Here is a 21,152-nt window from a genome sequence, read left to right as displayed (position 1 = left end):
AAGTATATTGGTATAAGTGGTAAAGCCAAGATTCAATCCCAGGTCTTACTGAATTCCACAGCTCAACTCTTTCTAATGTTCTGTTCTGTGTGCGAGGATTCAAAGCTAAGGGAGTCCTTTCCTCTGTGCCTTTGTCCTCTCCTCTCCACCGTAATTCTGCACCACGGAGGAGGACTGGTTCAGTGATGAGAGTGGGTGTGTTGATGGAAAATAATCATTTGCTGCTTCAGGGACAATGGCTACATCATATTTTAAGAAAAAAATTATTTACTTATTTGAAAGACAGACAGACAGATCTCCCATCCTCTGGTTCACTCCCCAGACACCTATACTAGCTCGAGTTTTGCTGATGCTGAAGCTGGGAGCGGGGAACTCAAGCCAGGTCTCCTACATGGCTGACAGGAATATCCCACATGGATGACCTCAGCCATCACCACTGCCTCCTGGGATTAGCATAAGCAGGAAGCTAGAGACAGCAGTTGGAGCTGGGAGTTGAACCCAGTCCTCTGATGTGGGACACACTTGTCTTAACCCTTAGGCTAAGCATCAGACCCTCATGGTTGTATCTTAATACAAGAAGCGTGAACATTCACTGAGCTCCTCGTACTGTGCAGAGGGTGTCACATCTTCACCAGCCCCGAGCTGAGTGCACGTGCATGCTGTTGGGTGGCAGTGAGAGGGATCAGTACAAGCGTCTTCAGTGGAGGATGTCACTGTTGTGCCTCAGCCAAGTGTGCTCTGTTGCCCGGGCTGCCCTGCCGGATGCTACAGAAAAATGCATGGGAGGCTCTGGTTCCTTAGCACATCACATTCTCCCCCAAACCACAGACAGCTGGCATGAAGACCTTTCTTCCTCCAGAAACAAGGGAGTTACAAACGCAGACACAGTTCACTGACAGTCAATGCGACCTGTAAGCTGGGTGGGACGGTGGTTTCTGCGGAGCCACAGCCCACCTGGTTGCCTTCTTCCCTGTGATGGCAGTAAGGCTATTAGCTCATATTTTTTGTTGAGCTGTTGCTAAGTGCCAGACATCCTGGTAGTCATTGTACCTGTGTTCTCTCACTTAATCCTCACAACTGCTCTCTGAGGGTGGAACTGAGATGGCAAAGCTAAGGGCATTGCTCAGTGTCTCAGAGTTAGCAAATGGAAGGGCTCTGAGTCAAGCCTAAGGCTGTCTGTTTCCAGATGTCAAACGTCTGGCAAGGAGATTCACAGCTGACAGTCTCAATCACACTGTAAATTGTCCAAGGAGTGTTGTATTTTATTCACTTTTTAGCTACCGTAAGTATGAGAGGACTTTAGAAAGCTTATAGAAAAATGCAATTAAAAGTGGGAGATCAGGATATGTACCTGGCTCCTGCCATCGGATCAGTGCGGTGCGCTGGCTGCGGCGGCCATTGGAGGGTGAACCAACGGCAAAGGAAGACCTTTCTCTCTGTCTCTCTCTCTCACTGTCCACTCTGGCTGTCAAAAAAAAAAAAAAAAAAAGTGCATACAGGACAGGTATTTGGTGCAGCAGTTAAGCCGTTGCTTGGGGCACCCACATTCCATGTCAGAGTCCTGAGGTTCACATCCCATTTCTGCTCTCCATTCCAGTTTCCTGTTAATGCCTACCCTAGGAGTCAGCACTGGTGGCTCAACTACCTGAGTCCACCATCTGTGTGGAAGGACTGGACTGATTTCCTGGTTTTAGCCTGGCCAAGCCCTGGCTGTTGTGGACATGTGGGGAGTGAACCAGTGGATGGGAGAGCTCCCCTACATCTTCCTCTCCTCCTCTCCCTCTCCCTCCTTCTCCCTCTCTGTCGCTCTGATCTTCAAGTAAAGATAAAAAGTTTTTGGTAAAGACTCATTTATTTATTTGAAGGCAGAGTTACAGAGAGGGAAAGACAGAGAGAGATCTTCCATCTGCTGGTTCACTCTCAAAGTGGTCGCTACAGCAGGGGCTGGGGCTGGGGCAGGTCAGAGCCAGGAGCCAGGAACTCCATATGGGTCTGCCACCAGTGCGGCAGGGGCCCAAGTCCTTGAGCCATCTTCTGCTACCTTCCCAGGCACATGAGCAGGGACCTGGACTGGAAGTGGAGCAGCTGGGACTCGAAATAGCTCTGATACGGGACACCTGAGAAGCAAGCAGCAGCTTAACTCGCTGTTCCTCAATGCTGGCCCCAGACAATAATTTTTTTTAAAAAAAGTTGATATGTATTTCCACGAACTGTTTGATGATTCCTCATATATGGTAGGGACTCAGTACTACTTGCTACTACTAGAAACTCCAAGAGGTGATTGCTTCAGGGTGACCCAGAGTGGTGGGGAGCATACTGTGTGTACTCAGTGTTTTTCCCAGCTTGGATTAAGGCCAGGGTTACTTTCCTGTTCTAGATCTGACCTCAGCGTGCTCCCTTGGCCATTGGCTTCGGTTATTGTAGTTGTTTCACATTCACCCTTCGCAGCAGTGTTCAGCCTTAGTATTCTGCTCACATTTTACTTTTAACTAAGCTTCCCTTTAGCACTCCGCTCAGATCTCTTGCCCGTGTGAATAAGGTTTGATTTTCACTCAGGGCACTGTCCAGTCCAAATTCCATACTTGCTGCTTTCTGAGCCGTGAAGATGTGACCAGAAAGGAGGAGGCATTATGTCTGCAGGAAAAAGAGAGCTCAGGGCTCTCGGGATCCTGCGCCTTCCTTTGGAACAGTCTCAGTTGGGTGAACTTCAGTAAAGAGACCCTGGGTGGTTCCTGACGGGCTTCCTGTCAGCCCAGCTGCTGCGGTGGGGTCGGCAGGTACCAGGTGTGGCCAGCCAATGTACCTGCCTCAGAGGCCTGGGTCCTTTGAAGTGCCCCAGGAATGTCACACTTCAAAGAAACCTCACTGCAGCTGTCACCTGGCTATCTGCAGCAGGTCAGGGAGTTAATATTCAACCAAGACACCCGGTCTTCCCACCTCTAACCAACCAACACCTGGGATGCTGAGCACATTTTTCTCTGGATTGGAAAGCACTGTTCCTAATTTATCTCAGCAGGAGTTCAGTACCCTGTGTCATTTTTGATAAAAGACCCATTGTATGCATCTGTCCTACAATAAAATAAGGAAATGAGCTGGATTTTTTTTTTCTTTTCTGAATAGGAATTATTTAGTATTTGCAATTGCTACTAGTAGGATTTAATTATGGGACTCCTTTGTAAAAAAAGAAAAAATAGTGAGGCTCTGTGCACATGAGGCACCTTTTATCTGAGCATCACAGTGGGTTGCAGGCATTAATGACCTCTTCTGATGGCTCTGCCCGGGTATGCACTCAATTATCATTTTAAATTTCCCTTGGGCACCCAGCACTCCAGGGCTGGGGTGGAAAGCCAAAGTTTATTTATAAATTGCAGCAAGATGGATGTAGATTAGATCTAACAGAGGACTTCCTGGTTGTGATGTTATTAAATGCTGACCTGAAATGCCTTGGCAGTTTTCAAAGACGTGCATGAAGAGGACTTCCTGCCACTTTGATGGCATCCTTTTCATGACCAAATCAAACCATCATCCTCTTCCAGCAGGACAAGCTGAGCCTTTCACTTAAATAATAAAGCATCAAAGGAAAGAAAAATAGAGTTGGTGTGAGTGACCGAGAAAAGCCAAATTTTGAGGCTGGCGCTGTGGCTCAGTGGGTTAATCCTCCACCTGCGGCGCCAGCATCCCATATGGCTGCTCCTCTTCCCATCCAGCTCTCTGCTGTGGCCTGGGAAGGCAGTGGAGGATGGCCCATGTCCCTGGGCCCCTGCACCCGCATGGAAGACCCAGAGGAAGCTCCTGGCTCCTGGCTTCGGATCGGCTCAGCTCCGGCCGTTGTGGCCATTCGGGGAGTGAGCCAGCGGACAGAAGACCTCTCTCTCTGTCTCTCCCTCTCACTGTCTGTAACTCTGCCTCTCAAATAAATAAATAAACTCTTTTTTTTTAAAAAAAGAAAAGCCAAATTCTGAGGTTCCTTTAAAGCTGTGGAGACCCTGTGCCTAGTTAACATCAGAGGGACCGAGTTGTGCCTGGAGTAGCTTTTGTTGCAGTTCTTAGTCTTTCACTGGGCCTCGGCTCACTTTCCCTCCACCCTCATCAACATATCCCAATAAAGATTATGGACTGACTTTAGAAAACAGTGTAGACAAATATCTGCTTATATTTGTTTGGGTACAAGTTTCATTTCAGATTTTTAACTAATGCTGACAGATAAACCAAAACTGATGTCTTTTTTTTTTTTAATTATTTATTTGAAAGAGAGAAAGGAATAGGGAGAGATCTTTTATCCACTAGCTCACTCCCCAAATGGCTGCAATATAGTCAGGACTGGGCCAGGCTGAAGCCAGGAGTCAGAAGCTCCATCTGGGTCTTCCATATGGATGCAGGGGCCCAAGGACTTGGGCCATCTTCTGCTGATTTCCCAGGTGCATTAGCAGGGAGCTGGATCAGAAGTGGAGCAGCCAGGACTCGAACCAGTGCCCATATGGGATGCTGGTGCTGCCTTCTAGGCCATAATACTGGCACCAAAACTGATGTTTTACTATTCTTTCTGTAAAATGCAAAGGAAAACAGTGAAATGAATGTTTTTACCTGTCAAATTTGCATTTTTGTTTTAGTCAAATTAGCATTTCTATTTTATGGTAATGCTCAGTGTAGAGAAAGTTACAGGGAAATAAATACTTCCACACATGCCTAATGGGAATAAAGATTGGTGTAACTTCACTGAGGGAGCAATTTGGTGACTTGATTTCAAAATCCATTCAAATCTATATACGCTTTGAGCTGACAGTTCTACTTGAAAGAATTTATTCTAAGGCCATGATAAAGCAGGTAGAAAAATATTTAGCAACCAGGGCATTCCTTGTAGGGCTATTATATAAGAAATTGAATGATAATTTTCTTTTTCAAAAAAAGACAGTTGATAAACTTTGGTCCATTTATGTAATAAAATAAGAAACCGTCATTCAAAATGATGTGGGCATGAGCCTTTGACCTAGAGGTTAACATACTCATGTTCTGCTTCAGAGTACCTGTGTTTGATACCCAAATCCATAGATCCCTGGCTCTAATTCTTTTTTTTTTTTTTTTTTTTTTTTTTGACAGGCAGAGTTAGACAGTGAGAGAGAGAGAGACAGAGAGAAAGGTCTTCCTTCCGTTGGTTCACCCCCCAAAGGGCCACCATGGCTGGAACTACGCCAATCCGAAGCCAGGAGCCAGGTGCTTCCTCCTGGTCTCCCATGCGGGTGCAGGGCCCAAACACTTGGGCCATCCTCCACTGTACTCCCGGGCCACAGTAGAGAGCTGGACTGGAAGAGGAGCAACCGGGACAGAATCCAGCGCCCCAACCGGGACTAGAACCTGGTGTGCCGGCGCCGCAGGCGGAGGATTAGCCTAGTGCCTGGCTCTGATTCTTGACCTGCTAATGTATAGTGTGGGAGGAAGCTGTGATGGCTCAAGTAGTCGAGTTTCTGCCACTCACATGGATTGAGTTCCTTGCTCCTGGCTTTGACCTGATCCAGCCCTGGTTGTCACAGGCATCTGGGGAGTGAACCAGCAGATTGGAGTTCATTCATTCTTTCTCTCTCTCAGACTGTCAAACACATTTTTACAAATTGATGATTTGGAGTGATTCTGGGGGTAACTCCCTTTTGTGCAGGGCACAGACAAACCTCACCTTAAAAGGAGACTTGCTGCCTTTGGGCAACAGACTTCATTCAAATTATTGAAAGACTTTGACCTTAAGTTTTGCAAATTTGCTGAAGTGCAATCAATTGAATTTAAGTATAAATGGTGACTTTAATAATGAGCGTATAACTGTCTTCAAGGCATTTCTAATGTGAAGAAATTGCAGGTTATTTACATATGAGCTGAGTAGCCCATACCTGCCCTGCCTTCTGCTGGAGTAACCTGATACTGTGGTCAAACATTCTGGACTGTGTGTTGTTAGATTTACTGGTAGAACTGATGTCTCTCCGCTGCCTGAGCCAGGTTAATCTGGGGCTAACATAGGGCCTGTAGGTGTTTGCAGATGTCAGGATGCTGTCCACCTGCTTGCCTGTGACCACCCAGAAGCTGAGAGAGCTGCAGCTCTCTCCCAGCTGGCAACCAGGAGGGAAAGAAAGTCTAGATATTCATTCAGTGTTCCTTCCTCACCCTTCATATTGTTGAGGCCAGCCCACTTGTCAGAAGGCAAAGAGAGTTTTTTGCCCTAATTTTGGATTTAGGAAGTTAGATTTTAACCAGACTGCAACATATAGAAATGACTACAACAGTACGGAAAATGAGAAAAGCCACTACAATACAATATTATGTACGGTGCAGTATTATTTGGTAAAACAATAATATGTGTGTGTGGTGCATATGTTTAGACAGCATATAGTTTAGACATGCTGTGTTCTATGAATGATGAAAGACTGGCAGAAGGGAGATCTCAGGTGGCTGAATTAGAGGGGCCCCACAGTTGCCTGCACCACAGAGAAGAACTAGAAACATAAAGGAGGGATGGCATTTCCAAGAGACTGACAGGGGAAAGCGACAGTGAAGAAGTGACAGGAACTGCACGTGGCACAGAGATTCTGAAAGCCAGCAGAGAGAGAGGAACAAAGCACATCGCAACTCATACACCAGCTACTAGGCAGGTGAACTCCATCCTGTTGGGAAAAAGTAAGCAGAAAGCTCTGTGACCACCACTGTAACCATTGGGCAGCAGGTTAACTGCAGGAGAATTCACAGTTCTTGCTGGCTTTAAATCCAGGCTAGAAAGTTGACTGGGGTCTGAGAAACTGCTTTTCTCCAACAAATGAACCTACCCCACACCCAAAGCCTCAGACTGGAGCTGCTGTGGCATTGGCACCACTAATGCAGGCAGCCCTATTGCCACCAGAAGCCTCCTCCCACTCACCCCCAGCTGGAGGCAGGTGCTTCACAGAAACCAGAGTGGGCCCCCCTGCATCCTGCAGCTATGGCATTGCTGGGCACAAACCCTGGAGCCATGCTTACACAATATTTACGGTCTGGAGAAGTTCCTAGCTGCTTCTTGGATGTGGTGCCAGTCTCAACTAATACACAGGCCTAGAAGACCAGACCACAGGAAGTCCTCTTGTGCATCTCTTAGCACAGGATGCTGGGTGCCCAGAGCACCAGCCCCGGCATCACCATTGCATCCCCTGTGGGAACTGGTGATAGTTCGTTCTGTGACTTGCTGCTGTTGCCACAATCCCAGAGGAACTTGAGATCACTGAAGGGCTCGGGAAGGCTCTATCTACGTTTCTCTGATTCAGGCTGGCAGTCACCAATCCACTGCCTCCATCATAACCTGCAAGCCTCCTCTGAGAGCCCACTGCTTCCTGCAGCTCTGGGCTGTGATTCTCTAAGAGAACCTGTGCTCCCTGGTGGGGCAAGGATGGGGAAGACTGTGTCTGAATTTCTTTTCTCTAGTCCTTTATCTATTAGTGCACAACCCCTAGTATAACTTGTGACTACTTTGTGGGACCTGGATAAGGTTCCTCCCAAGCCCTGCAGCTCTGGGGCTGTGACTGTTGGGGCTGAGGGACCTCATTGCATCCTGAAGCTCTGGATCTGTGACTGTTCTATAACTGCCAGGGATACTGTCTCGCCTGTGGGACCTAAGGAAGGTCCTCTCTGCACCCCTTTGTTCAAGGCTTGTACGTGATGGTACACAATCCCCAGAAGAGATGCCATTAAATGAATATATATATATATATATATTTGTATTATAGCGATGCTTGAAGGAGAAGGAAAAGGCATTGAGAACCAATTTAATCAAATAATAGTTGAAAAATTCCCAAGTCTTGAAGGAGACATGGGCATAAAAATACAGGAAGCTCAAAGAACCTCAACTGCATTCAACCAAAAAAGACCTTCTGCAAGGTATATTACAGTCAAATTGTCAAATGTTAAGGACAGGAGAGAATCCTAATGACACAGAGAAAAACATCAAAACATTACATATAGAGGAAAACCCAATGAACTAACAGCAGACTTTTCAGTAGAGACCCTACAGGTCAGAAGAGAATGGGATGAATATAATCAAGGTCTTGAAAGAAAAAGAAAAATTCAACCAAGAATTCTATATTCAGGGATGCTGTCTTTTAGAAATAAATGAGATGAAAATATTTAAATAGTATTGATGACCTTGGACACCTTGCCTGTGGTTGTGTACTATTCCTCCAGCACAAGTGGTTCTGTGGGGAAGTTTTAAATGTACTCTTTCTCCTTTTAAGTTTTGATAATTCTGGTTTGTGAAATAAACCGACAATATAGAGGTTAGCAAATTTATTAGTGAGAGTAAGCATGGAAGTGGTGCATATTCAGTCCGAGAATCTAAGGGGGCTAGACACTTGCGGCTTACATGGAGCCAAACGAAGTGGGAGGTGCTAGGGCTTCTAGGGAAGGGAGGAGGTGATAGGTTGTGAAGGCTGAAAAATAGGGGGTACTCTGAGAGCGAGAGTTATTTTGTCGGGCAGAGAAAGTCTCCTGAGTAGCAGCCACCTGTGGGAATCTCCCCCACCCCCGCCCCGTATCAGACTCACAGTCTCTTCTTCCTGTGAAACAATCTTTTGTAGGCAGAAGAGGGGACATCAGTTAGAAAAGCCTGCTGACATCAGCTTTCCTTCACTAATTTCCATCTTTTCTATGGTGGAAAATTTGTTTTTGCTAAAGGGTAGCAAAAACTACTCTTTAGTTCTACTTACAGTTGCTCAGAATAGCCATCTTAAATATGCTGAAGAGGTCTGGTGCTGTGGCATGGCGGGTAAAGCCACCATCTGCAGTGCCAGCATCCCATATGGGCGCCGGTTCGAGTCCCAGCTGCTCTACCTCTGATCCAGCTCTCTGCTGTGGCCTGGGGAAGCAGTAGAAGATGGCCCACATCCTTGGGCCCCTGAACCCACATGGGAGATCCAGAAAAAGCTCCTGGCTCCTGGGTGCTGATCGGCAGAGCTCCAGCCATTGTGGCCATCTGGGGAGTGAACCAGTGGATTGAAAACCTCTCTCTTTGTTTCTGCCTCTCTGTAACTCTACCTTTCAAATAAATAAATCTTTAAAAAAATATTCCAAAGAAATATAAATTGGAATGGTTTATTTTGGAGTCCTGCAGTGACTCCCTGTTGGTCCAAGGTGTCTGGCTACTGTCCGCCCTCCCCCCAACCTATCCCCAGCCATTCAGCTAACCTAGTCAGCCTTCCATGGGAGGGTAGAGGAGTCAGGGCTGTGAACAAGAACTTGGTTGAGGTGCCAGCACGGTGTTGGCATCCCATATGGGGTGCTTGTTCAAGTCCCAGTTGCTCTGCTACGGATCCAACTCCCTGTAAATGTGCCTGGGAAAGCAGCAGAAGGTGACTCAAGTCCTTGGGCCCCTGCACCCATGTGGGAGAACTGGAAGAAGCTCTTGGCTTTGGCCTGGCCCAGTCCTGGCTGTTGCAGCCAAGTGGGAAGTGAACCAGCTGATGATGGAAGATCTCATTTTCTTTCTCTCTAACTCTTCCTTTCAGATAAATAAATAAATCTTTAAAAAAGAGCTTGGCTGTTTGGGTTGAACCAAAGTGTGGCCAGAGGTTACAGAAAGAAGCGAATCTACCCATGAGCCATAGCTATCTATGCATTCATTGTCCTTTGGCAACCAGAAGGGCATTTACCATTTATCCTCCAAGAATACTGAGTAGCCCTTCAGACGTGCAGTTCTGTCCCTACTAATGAACCTGTGATGGGAATTAGGTGCCAAGGAAGCTTCAGTCTGGTTTTATTCAAGTTACATCATTAATGCTGGCACAGTTGGTTTCCCAGTTTTTATACTCCTCCATAGCCTGGGTTTGTCCATTAAATGAAAGATGAGGATAAGAGTCGATGACACAGTAGCTACAGATTCTTGTTTCTTGTTCTTCCTTATGGGCTGATTTTGAGGAATAAGTTGGCTGAAGCACCTAGCACAGGGTTAGCAATGGGTGAATGGAAGTAAGTTGTCAGTAAGTGGAAGACGCCTGCTTGCTGCCCTCTGTCCCCTTATGGCCTTCCTGTCCTAGAGGTTTTCCCTTGGAGGCTGTGGCAGCTAATTGTCTCAAGCTCCAGCTCCAGAACTTGACTGGTAGATCGAAAGTTGGATTGTTCTGCCCAAAAGGAGAATAGTTCTATACCTCATTAAGTGTCTTTGTGGCATTTTGTCTTTCTCTCTCTTCTGACTTTTGTACTTACATACCTCTTAGGGATGGCAACTGTCAAATCTGAGGATTTAACAATACCATGGGGCTTGTGGGAGCTGAATAAATTGCTCCAAGACCTAACATAAAAATAAATCCTGGCTTTAAGCCTAAAAGAAGTCACTAGGAACCCTATCAGAGACGGGCAGCAAGCCCAGGCCCCGGGCTAATGAGACAGTCACTTGGTAAGCCTTTCCCTCCAGTTTGATCTTCACAGAACTCATTTGTGCAGAAATCTAAAGAGTGGATACTACAGGCCAGGGCTCCCTAACTTGGTGCTGCAGGTGCCTGTATAGAGCAGGAGTATTATTAAAACATACACAGAAATCCACGATACCCAACAATTGACAAATTCCTAGCCAAAAGCAATTATTTGGGTTTATTTTTGTACTCATTTTTCATTTAAATTCCCTTTGAGTCTTTTTTCTTTTACCTATGTCCAATATGTTTACTATTAAGGTTTAAAGTATAGGGCCAGTGTTGTGTAGTGGGTTAGGCCACTGCCTGCAATGCTGGCATCTCATAGTTCAAGTCTCAGCTGCTCCACTCCTTTTTTTTTTTTTTTTTTTTTTTTTTTTTGACAGGCAGAGTGGACAGTGAGAGAGAGAGACAGAGAGAAAGGTCTTCCTTTGTCATTGGTTCACCCTCCAATGGCCACTGCTGTGGCCGGCGCACCGCACTGATCTGATGGCAGGAGCCAGGTGCTTCTCCTGGTCTCCCATGGGGTGCAGGGCCCAAGAACTTGGGCCATCCTCCACTGCACTCCCGGGCCACAGCAGAGAGCTGGCCTGGAAGAGGGGCAACCGGGACAGAATCCGGCGCCCTGACCAGGACTAGAACCCGGTGTGCCGGTGCCGCAAGGCGGAGGATTAGCCTAGTGAGCAGCGGTGCCGGCCTCAGCTGCTTCACTCCTAATCCAGCTCCCTGCTAAGGCACCTGCGAAAGCAGCAGTGGATGGCCCACGTGCTTGGGCCCTGGATCCACACGGGAGACCTGGAGGAAGCTCCTGTCCCAGCCCCAGCCATTGTGGTGATTTGGGGAGTGAGCCAGCAGATGAAAGATCTCTATCTTTGTCTTTTCCTCTCTCTAACTCTAACTCTGCCTTTTAAATATATAAAAATAAATCTTCTCTAAGAAGTCTAAACTGTTGCTTTGAGAAGAGGTGTAAATAGATAAAGGAAATGTAATTTCATTTCTTTCGATATTTTTAGGAGCATTTGGTCCTAGGTTCAGCATTTATTGAAGTTTTAGGAGAACAATTAATCTATCACATATTGAAAAAATTTAAATGAACTCAAAAGAAAATTTAGAATTGGAAAATGAGACCTAGGAGGAAATAAAACACAGTGATTATTTTGCTTGGAAAATAGTATTGATTTTCTGATAAAATGAGGGAAAATTAAGAAAGGTAATTGACTAGAAAGGGCAAGAGAGTGAAGTTGTGTTTACATTTGTAAAATAAAATAAAATAAGGATATCCATTCTGTAGTTAAGGAATTCTTGCTTAAAATTGCGTATAAATGGAATATTAGAGGTTTTTTTTTTTTTTTTTCTTTTTTTTACAGTGCAGTGGATAATGATAGCAAATAACATGTAGGTTTTGTTTTAGGAAGCAGTAAGCAGTAATCATTGTGTTTTGTTTTCTGATTCTGTTATTTCATAAATATGGCATTGCTGTTGTTTAAAAATTGAGGTAAATGTTATGCACTTCACTGTAGAAGATCCTTAAGCCACCTGTTTCTAGAATGGAGTATCAACAAGTATTTGAAAGAAGAATGAATGCTTAAATTTTTAAAGTTCATTATTTCAAGAATCCGAGACCTGGGCCTGCACTGTGGTACAACTGGTTAAGTTACCACTTGGGATACTGGCATCACACATTGATCGCTGTTTGGAGTCCTGGTTGCTCCACTTCTGATCCATCTCCCTGTTAATGCGCCTGGAAAGGCACTAGATTATAACCCAAGTACTTGGGCTCCTGTCACTCACATGGGAGACTGAGATGGAATTGCTGGCTCCTGGCTTTGACCTGGAACAGCCCCTGTCATTGTGGGCATGTGGGGACTACACCTGCTGATGGAAAATCTCTCTCTCTCTCTTTCTATCCCTGTCACTGTCATTCTGACTTTCAAATAAAATATATAAATCTTAAAAAAAAACACTAAAGACCAATGTATAAATCCTATACTTTCATGATTGTAAATTTTAGCAGGTTACATCTTACAATATAACATCAAGATATAATTTTTATATGATTTTACTTACCCATATGAAAGTTATTATTTTATGGGTAACATTTCTGGTATTGCATGTTTACAGATATCTAAATTATAATTTAGAATGAACAAACACATGCCCTTTGCATTTCTCAGATTTACAAAGTTCTTTTTAACTCTATTTTAAAGATTTATTTACTTATTTGAAAGAGAAAGGAGGGCCAGTGCCATGGCTCAATAGGCTAATCCTCTGCCTGTGGCATTGGCACCCCGGGTTCTAGTCCCAGTTGGGGCGCCGGATTCTGTCCTGGTTGCTCCTCTTCCAGTCTAGCTCTCTGCTGTGGCCAGGAAGTGCAGTGGAGGATGGCCCAGGTACTTGGGCCCTGCACCCCATGGGAGACCAGGAGAAGCACCTGGCTCCTGGCTTCGGATCAGCACAGCGCGCCAGCCATGGTGGCCCTTTGGGGGTGAACCAATGGAAGGAAGACCTTTCTCTCTGTCTCTCTCTCACTCTCTTAACTCTGCCTGTCCAAAAAAAAAAAAAAAAAAAAAAAAAAAAAAAGAGAGAGAGAGAGAGAGAAAGGAGAAATGGAGAGACAGGTTGAGATACAGAGTACAGAGAAATTGAGAAATTTTCTGCTGGTTCATTCTTCAAATGCCTGAAACAGCCAAGGGCAGGCCAGGCCAAAGCCAGAAGCTAGGAAACTCCACCTGGCTGGTGAGGGCCCAAGCTCTTGGGCCATCCTCCTCTGCCTTCCCAGGTGCATTAGCAGGAAGTTGAATTGAAAGGGCAGCTGAGACTCAAACTGGTCCTCTGCCAACTGTCTTTATTTTCTTTTATTTTTTTGACAGGCAGAGTTAGACAGTGAGAGAGAGACAGAGAGAAAGGTCTTCCTTCTGTTGGTTCACCCCCCAAATGGCTGCTATGGCCAGCACTGCGCCGATCCGAAGCCAGGAGCCAGGTGCTTCCTCCTGGTCTCCCATGGGGTGCGGGGCCCAAGCACTTGGGCCATCCTCTACTGCCTTCCCAGGCCACAGCAGAGAGCTGGACTAGAAGAGGAGCAACCGAGACAGAACCGGCGCCCTAACCGGGACTAGAACCCTCAGTACTGGCGCCACAGGTGGAGGATTAGCTTAGTGAGCTGCAGCGCCAGCCCTCAAGCTGTGGTTTAATCTGCACTACAACACTGCGTCCACAACTCTCAACTAAAATGCATATTAAAGAGTTGCTAGGGGCAGGTGTTGGGGCACTGCAGTTTAAGCTGCCCCTTGGGATGCCTACATCCCATAGTGGAGAGACTGGAGTCCCTAGTTTGAGTCCGGTTACTCTGCTTGGACTCTAGCTTCCTGTTTATGTGCCTGGGAAGCAGCAGATAGTGGCTCAAGCACTTCAGTCCCTGCCACCCATGTGGGAGACCTAGATGGAGCTCCAGGCTCCTGACTTCTGCCTGGCCCCCAGGCCCCGGGGTTGTGGGCATCTGAGGAGTGAACCAGCAGAAATGGAAAGTTGGTCTCTCTCTCTTTGACTCTCCCTGTTACTCTGCTTTTCAAATAAATCAATCATTGGTAAAAATAGCTTCCTAAAGATACAGGTTTTTGGGGCTGGCACTATGTTGTAGCAGGTAAAGCCGCTGCTTGCAGTGCCGGCATTCCATATGGGCACTGGTTTGAGTCTCGGCTGCTCCACTTCTGATTCAGCTCTCTGCGATGGCCTGGGAAAGCAGTAGAAGATGGCCCAGACACTTGGGCCCCTGAACTTGCATGGGAGATCCAGAGGAGGCTCCTGGCTCCTGGCTTCGGATCGGCACAGCTCCAGCCATTGTGGCCATCTGAGGAGTGAACCAGTGCATGGAAGACCTCTCTCTCTCTCTGCCTCTGCCTCTTTATAACTGTGCCTTTCAAATAAATAAATAAATCTTTAAAAAAAGACATAGCTTTTTATTATTTCTTATTGAATAGTAAAAAATTATAAATAGCTTATTAAAAAACCTTAGTTTTTCATAAAATATCTTTTTTAAAAAAACCCATAAGTTAAAAATTGTTGAAACTGATTTCTAGAGCTCCTCTTAACCCCCACACTTTAAGGCTCTCTTGATCTTCAGAATATGCACAGCATAAAATCAACTGATAACGGGCAATTGTGTGGCTCCTTTACCAGTCCTTACAGTTGCGTATCAAGTTCTGCAGGATTTACTCAATGTTATCAGAAAGGCTGGATTATTTTCAACAAGCAATGTGTACATAGTCTTTTGCTGAGCACTTTTCAATAGCTTTGATCTGTTTGGGAAAAATGGAATCAATGGTGTGAGATCTTTCCTTTTTTTTTTTTTTTTTTAAAGATTTATTTATTTATTTGAGAGGCCGGTGTGGTGTTTTGGTGTTAAGAAGAGGGAGAGGCAGTGACAGAGAGAGAAGTCTTCCATCTGCTTATTCATTCCACCAATGGCTGCAATGGCCAGGGCTGGGCCAGACCAGGAACCAGGAATTTCATCTAGTCTCCCATGTGGGTGCAGGGCACCAAGTACTTGGGCCATCTTCCACTGCTTTCCCAGGCACATTAGCAGAGAGCTGGATTGGAAGTGGAGCATCTGGGACTCGAACTGGTGCCCTTATGGGATGCCAGCGTTGTAGGCAGCAGCTTAACCCACTATGCCACAGCGCCAGCCCCATGTGTGAAATCTCTTAGATCAAGACAGTTGGTCAGGTTTCTTATCATTTTGTTTTGTATCAACTATTTCTGACTGAATAGATGGGCAAGAATAAAGACCAAGAAAGGATCAAGATCAATGCAAGATCATAAGGCTGGATGCTACCCTTGGCTAGAGAAGACCTCGTTAGTCTTATGTTCCCTCCCTCCCTCCCTCCCTCCCTCCCTTCCTTCCTTCTCTTTCAGATTTATTTATTTGTTTTAAATGCAGAGTTACAGAAAGAAAGGAAGAGACAGATATCTTCCATTTGCTACTTCACTTCCCAAATGGCTACAACAACTAGGGCTGGTCAGACTGAAGCCAGGAGATAGGAACTTCATCTGGGTCTCTGATGTGGATGGTAGAGATCCAAGCACTTGTGCCATCTGCGGCTTTCTCAGGCACATTAGCAGGGAGCTGTATAGGAAGCAAAGCAGCTGGGATTTGATGTCAGTCAGAGCTCCGATTCACAATGCCAGCATCACAGGGGGTGGCTGAACCCACTGTGCCACAGTGCCAGCTCCAAGTGCATTTCCTGTAGCCAAAACCAAAATGAAATATAGTTTTCACAACTTCCCTCTCAAATTCTTCTTTTCCAATTAATTAAATGGCACTAAATTTGAGATAAAAAAGAATGATACATTATAATTCTCATTATTTTAGACATTTCAGATTGTGTCACATAGCAGAAACTATGGCCTGTATGTAGTATCTCATACTGAAAAAAAAAAAAAAAAAAAAACAGAAACGACAGGCTCTCTTCTTTTATGGGCAGACAAATCTTCAATTCAGAACAGTTTTTACCAAAGGGGGAAATATTTTAAAATTTTTCTGAAAGTCATTTTTTCAAGAAGTGTACAAATTGCTTTAAAGATGCTTCTCACAGTATAGCCAGCCAACTTATTTACTACAAGTGGAGATTTGGGAGGAGCAGCATTTGGGGCAGTGGTTAAGTCCTTGCTTGGGGGGCCAGCATTGTGTCATAGCAGGTGAAGCACATTCCATGTGGGCACTGGTTCAAGTCTTAGCTGCTCACTGCTCATGTGCCTAGGAAAGCAGCAGAAGGTGGCCCAAGTACTTGGACCCATGCACCCATGTGGGAGACCTGGAGGAAGCTCCTGGGTATTGTGGCCATTTAGGGAGTGAACCAGTGGATGGAGGATCAATCTTTCTCTCTCTCTCTCTAACTCTCTCTCTCTCTCTAACTTTCTCTATCTAACTCTGCCTTTCAAATAAGGAAATGAATCTTAAGAAAGGGAGAGAGACAGAGAATGAAAAAGAGAGAGAGAGAGAAAGAGAAAGACAGACTCTGTTTGGGATACCTGCATCTCATATGGGAGTGCATGGGTTCAAGTCCCAGCTCCGTTCCATATTTCAGCTCCCTGCTGATGCATAGCCTGGTGGGCAACCAACAATTTGTCCAGTAGCTGGGTCCTTGCCAACCACATGAGAGATTCTGATTGAGGTCCTGGCTCCCGGCTTTGGCCTGACTCAGCCCCAGCTGTTGTGGGCATTTGGGAGTGAGTCAGAGGATGGGGGAGCTCTCTTTTTCTCTCTTTCTGCCTTTAAAATAAAATAAAATCTGCCTACTGTGAGTGTATTTCATAGACTCAATAATCACACTATCTGGGAACAAACTGCTCCTGAAAAGTCTGCAAAGCATTGAAGAGAAACACCTACCAAGACCAGTCTGAAGGGTGCCCAAACAGAGCCCTGCATCCTATCTGCCAGGTCGATGTAGCTGATACACACCTGAAGTCTGTTTTGTCTTAGCTATCTGGAGCTAACTTGAGTAATCATTTTTTTTTTTTTTTAAGATTTATTTATTTATTTGAAAGAGTTACAGAGAGATGTAGAAATGGATATAGAGAGAGAGGTCTTCTATCCCCTGGTTCACTTCCCATATGGCCACAAAGATCAGAGCCGAGCCAGCCAGGAGCCAGGAGCTACTTGTGGGTCTCCCACGTGGGTGCTGGGGCCCAAGGAATTGGGCCATTCTCTGCTGCTTTCCCAGGCACACCAGCAGGGAGCTGGATCAGAAGTGGAGCAGCTAAGTCTCGAACTGGCAACTATATGGGATGCTAGCTTTGCAGGTCAGGGCTTTAACCCTCTGCATCACAGCATCGGACCGTCATTTGATTTTAATCTATGTATTATTTATCTATTACCATAAACGTCCTGCTTAAAGTTAACCAGTAGCCTTTTTCTTAATAGCCCCTTTCAGAAACTATATTTATAGCCAATCATGTTCTTAAATAATCTTTAATGTGTGAGAAATTTATCTCTGCTTACTTGAAACCTGCCTTTTCAGGCCAAGCTAATGTATGCTCACTGTATAACAATAAATGCAAATTTGCTATCATGGAATACCTGAATTCTCACTGGCACTTGACCACTTTGGAACACTTTCCACAACACATTAAAAGCCTTTGGGCTGTGTCTTCAGGCCTATATCATATATTCTGCCCTGAATAAACCTTACACTAACCTTTATACAGAGAATGTTTATTTTTATCGACACATCAAAGGCTAGAAAGAAAGTTCCTTTCTCCCCTACATAGCCTTCAGAATTTTAGAGGTAGCACTTGGAACAGTTTGTATTGCTTGGCATACTTGTTAGGAAGATTTTCAGTCTGTCTCTGGCCCATGTAGAACTGGCCAGAGGCAAAATTACTAGGCAAAGTTTGTTCCTGTCTTTGCCCTGCTTGGCTGGCATTGCAGATAAACTCATGGACTCTGGAGTCAGACTGCCTGAGTTCAAAATCCTGTCTTTGTACTTGCTGGCTGTATGACCTTAGGCAAGTTAACTTGTGCCTCAGATAAGCCATCTGTAAAACAGATGTGGAACTACAAGTGTGTGGGTTAATTGACTTAATATGCACAAAGAACTTAGAAAATAGTATAGGACAAGTGTATGTTAGGTGTTATTTCATAATTCTGCCTCGAGTATTTTCACTCTTTGTTTCAGTTGTTCCTATACACGTGCTTTTAAAATTATTTTCTCTGTGTGTATGATAACCACATAGCTTAGCAGTATGTCTGAAAACATTTATGGAGGGTGTATTGCTTTGTAGAGGGTTAAGCCACTTCTTGGGATGCCCGCATTCCATCTGTATCTCAAGCCTGGAAGAGAGTCCTGCCTCTGCTTCCAGTCCATCTTCCTGCTACTGCACACCCTGGGAAGTAGAAGATGATAGCTCAAGTACTTAGCCCCTGTCACCCACATGGGGAACCTGGATTAGTTTTTGGCTCCTGCCTTTGGCTTTGTTCAGCTCTGGCTGTTATGGGCATTTTGGAGAGTGAACCAGTGGAGGGAAGATCTCTCTCTCTCCCCTTCCGCCTCCCTCTCTCCCTCTTTCTTCCTCTCCCTAGACCTCCCCATCTTCCTCTCCCTCTTGCTTGGCCTTTCAAAAACAATAAATAAACATTTAATGAAAGAAATTTATGAGTAAGGAAGAATTTTTGGGATGGAGGGCATTCCCAGTAATTCTGAAATCTCAGCAGATAAATGCTCTCTACTTCAGGTTCACAAATTTCTTGCTTGGTGAGGGAAAGTAAGGTAGAATTCACATGTAGAGAATAGTCAGAGCTTCTCCCATAAGAAAAGAGGCGTAGTCACTACTACTCTGTTTGTAAGTGTCATGAATTTAGATTCTTTTATGAGATGGATCTAATACCCAGAGTTGAAACCAACTTTCTCTCTTAAATATTCTCTTCCTTGAATTTTTTTTTCTTTACTCCCAATCATCCTTTATGTTTCAGCTTGGGTGTTATTTCCTCTGAGAAGATTCCCATAACAAGTTGTTCCTCTTCCTCCTTTCCAATTATAGAAAGTAGCAACTGCAATGGAATCACTACTCAACACTCCCATTGAACTATACGGGAATGGAGAAATGATCTATTTTGTGTATTGCTGTAACCTTAGCAACCAGCACTGTGCTTAACACATAAAAGATACTCAGTACGTTTTTCTGTATTCTGTTGAAAATTCCAAGACCTTTGATCTGTGGTGTTAATTGCTCCTTTTTTTAAAAAATAATTTCACTTTATTTCAGAGACAGATAGGGAGAAAGTTCCTGTCTGTAGGACTTCCTTCCAAATTCCCCACAATATCCAGCACTGGATTGGGCCAAAGCTGGGAGCTAGGAGTTGGATCCAGGTCTTCCAAGTGGGTAACAGGCACCCAACCTTTTCCTGCTGTTTCACACAGTCTGCTTTATCAGGAATCAGAGATTTAACCGGAGCTGGGGATTGAACCCAGGCACTTCATTGTGGATCACAGGAACCTAGACAACATCATAACCATAAGACCAAATGCTTGCCTATCCCATTGGCTTTGACCAGTAGTAAATGTGGGTACTGGAGGGTTTGGGTGAGAATGAGACTTTGGTGGACATATTTTCACATGCAAAATAAGGAAGATGGATTAATCAGACTTCTGGAGTTCCCCAAGTATGGGAATTTGTTTCAGTTTCTATTTAACTTGCCTTCCTTTTCCCTTTGAGTCCAATCTTTAACTCCTGAAAACGGAATCAACCCTCGTAACTCATAGTGGCTTGACAAGACCTACATAAGCTTTGGGATGGACTTTGCTGTCCACGTTTTGTGCCCCGCTCAGAATACCTACTGTATTTATTCTTCAGCTGAAAGGCCAAGTCCCTGTGCAGAGCCAGCTGTAGATGAAGACAGCTGCCTACTTCCTTTTCCATTTCTAACTGGAGGGTATTCTGCGATCTCCTCCAAAAGCTTGAGTATCTTTGTTGCCCTGGATATTGGGGCTAACTACTTCTTGGAAGAGAGAAACCCAAAGGCTTCTCGTTATTCACATTCCTCTATGGGTGTCAGGTTAACCCCAGCTGAACCTGTGGCTACCCTTCTGTTTTCTTATCTGCCTGTTGATCTCACTTGTTAATTTCTCTCTGCTACATGAGATAGGCAAAATAATGCTGCTGTTTTGTCAAAGGAGGAGCCCTTCACCTTGCTATGTGAGTGAGAAGAAAAGGTCTGCTAAGAAGGTATGGGCTGGGTAGTGATTATGTGCCTCTATCTCTTCTAATTCTTGCTTTAAAAAGGAAGTGACTCATACTGTAGATAAACTGGACTTGAAAGAATGTCTGGCTTATGCAAAGCTCTTATTTACATACTAGTCTCTTTTATTCACAAGGAAATAGGTACTCAAGGACTTCAGCTCTAGAACGACTTCCTTTTTATTCCTGTCTATGGTCAGCAATGGCCTAAGTGGTTTTTGGAAGAATTTTCTCTGTCCACGGCATACCCCCTACCCAGCCTTCCCTTACTGTTGTGTTATGAAATGTGTTTTGCTGTGATAAGATTCTGATGAATCTAAGTAAATTGGTATGATGAATATGTGACTACACTTGGAAAGCCTGAACTCCATTTTGAGCCTTTTCTTGTAATCCAAGCTGTAACAGCCTTGACACTGACTGACCAATAGCCACATTGAAAACTGTGTGTTGCTATGCAAATGAGATGTGGGCTCCAGGATTTTCCCCTCCATGGGTGATATCTAGAAACTGAGCAAATACAGCTTTTGGAATGAAAAATACCAGTGCCTTCAGACTTCATTTTGAGACACATCTCACTGACTCCTCTGAGTATTCACTCTGAGAAGGCATCAGCTTCTGGAGTCTCTGAGTGTCACCTTGAGAGACAGAGAGACGTGGAGACATGGAGAGAGAGCCCCCACCTGCTGGCTTCCCTGACCATTTGAACAATTTCTTCTGTGGACATACGGTGTTTGGTTCTCTGCTAGCACTTTGTGCTTGAGCAATTTTTCTTGTACCTGTTTTGCTTGTATTTTAGTATATTCCTTTTGCCTATTCTGCTTTTGTGTGCATTGCAGTCTAGTGATTAGTTTAGGAACTATCTTTGTTGCACTTGTCATTTAATTAAAGAATAAAGAGTCTGCTCCCTTTGGAGAAATCATAATCCTTGAGGTCAAAATTGTCATCAGGAATGGCAGAACTGGACCACTCTTATCAGTCTAGTACAATGTGTTGAGAACAGAACTTGGTGAATGT

The 21,152-nt window shown here is 44.8% G+C and overlaps 1 long non-coding RNA gene across 4 annotated transcripts in view; it reads left to right on the top strand.

Moving 5' to 3' along the window:
* LOC149123540 (uncharacterized) overlaps positions 1-21,152 on the top strand; it is a 106,960-nt gene that overhangs the window by 56,016 nt on the left and 29,792 nt on the right. The window contains exon 3 of one of the 4 annotated variants that reach the window (XR_016216176.1): positions 14,123-14,308. The exons of 2 other annotated variants lie outside the window; for them this stretch is intronic. This is a non-coding gene — a long non-coding RNA (uncharacterized LOC149123540). Of the gene's footprint in view, positions 1-3,707; positions 3,890-14,122; positions 14,309-21,152 lie in introns of those variants that run through there. One more of the 4 variants, XR_016216178.1, reaches the window with a different exon arrangement.

Source organism: Oryctolagus cuniculus, chromosome 11 (assembly GCF_051225735.1).
Source record: "Oryctolagus cuniculus isolate XC-2025 breed Fujian yellow rabbit chromosome 11, ASM5122573v1, whole genome shotgun sequence".
NCBI classification, from domain to species: domain Eukaryota; kingdom Metazoa; phylum Chordata; class Mammalia; order Lagomorpha; family Leporidae; genus Oryctolagus; species Oryctolagus cuniculus.
Note: the sequence above shows the minus strand (reverse complement) of the source record. Positions and strands in the feature narration are given on the sequence as shown.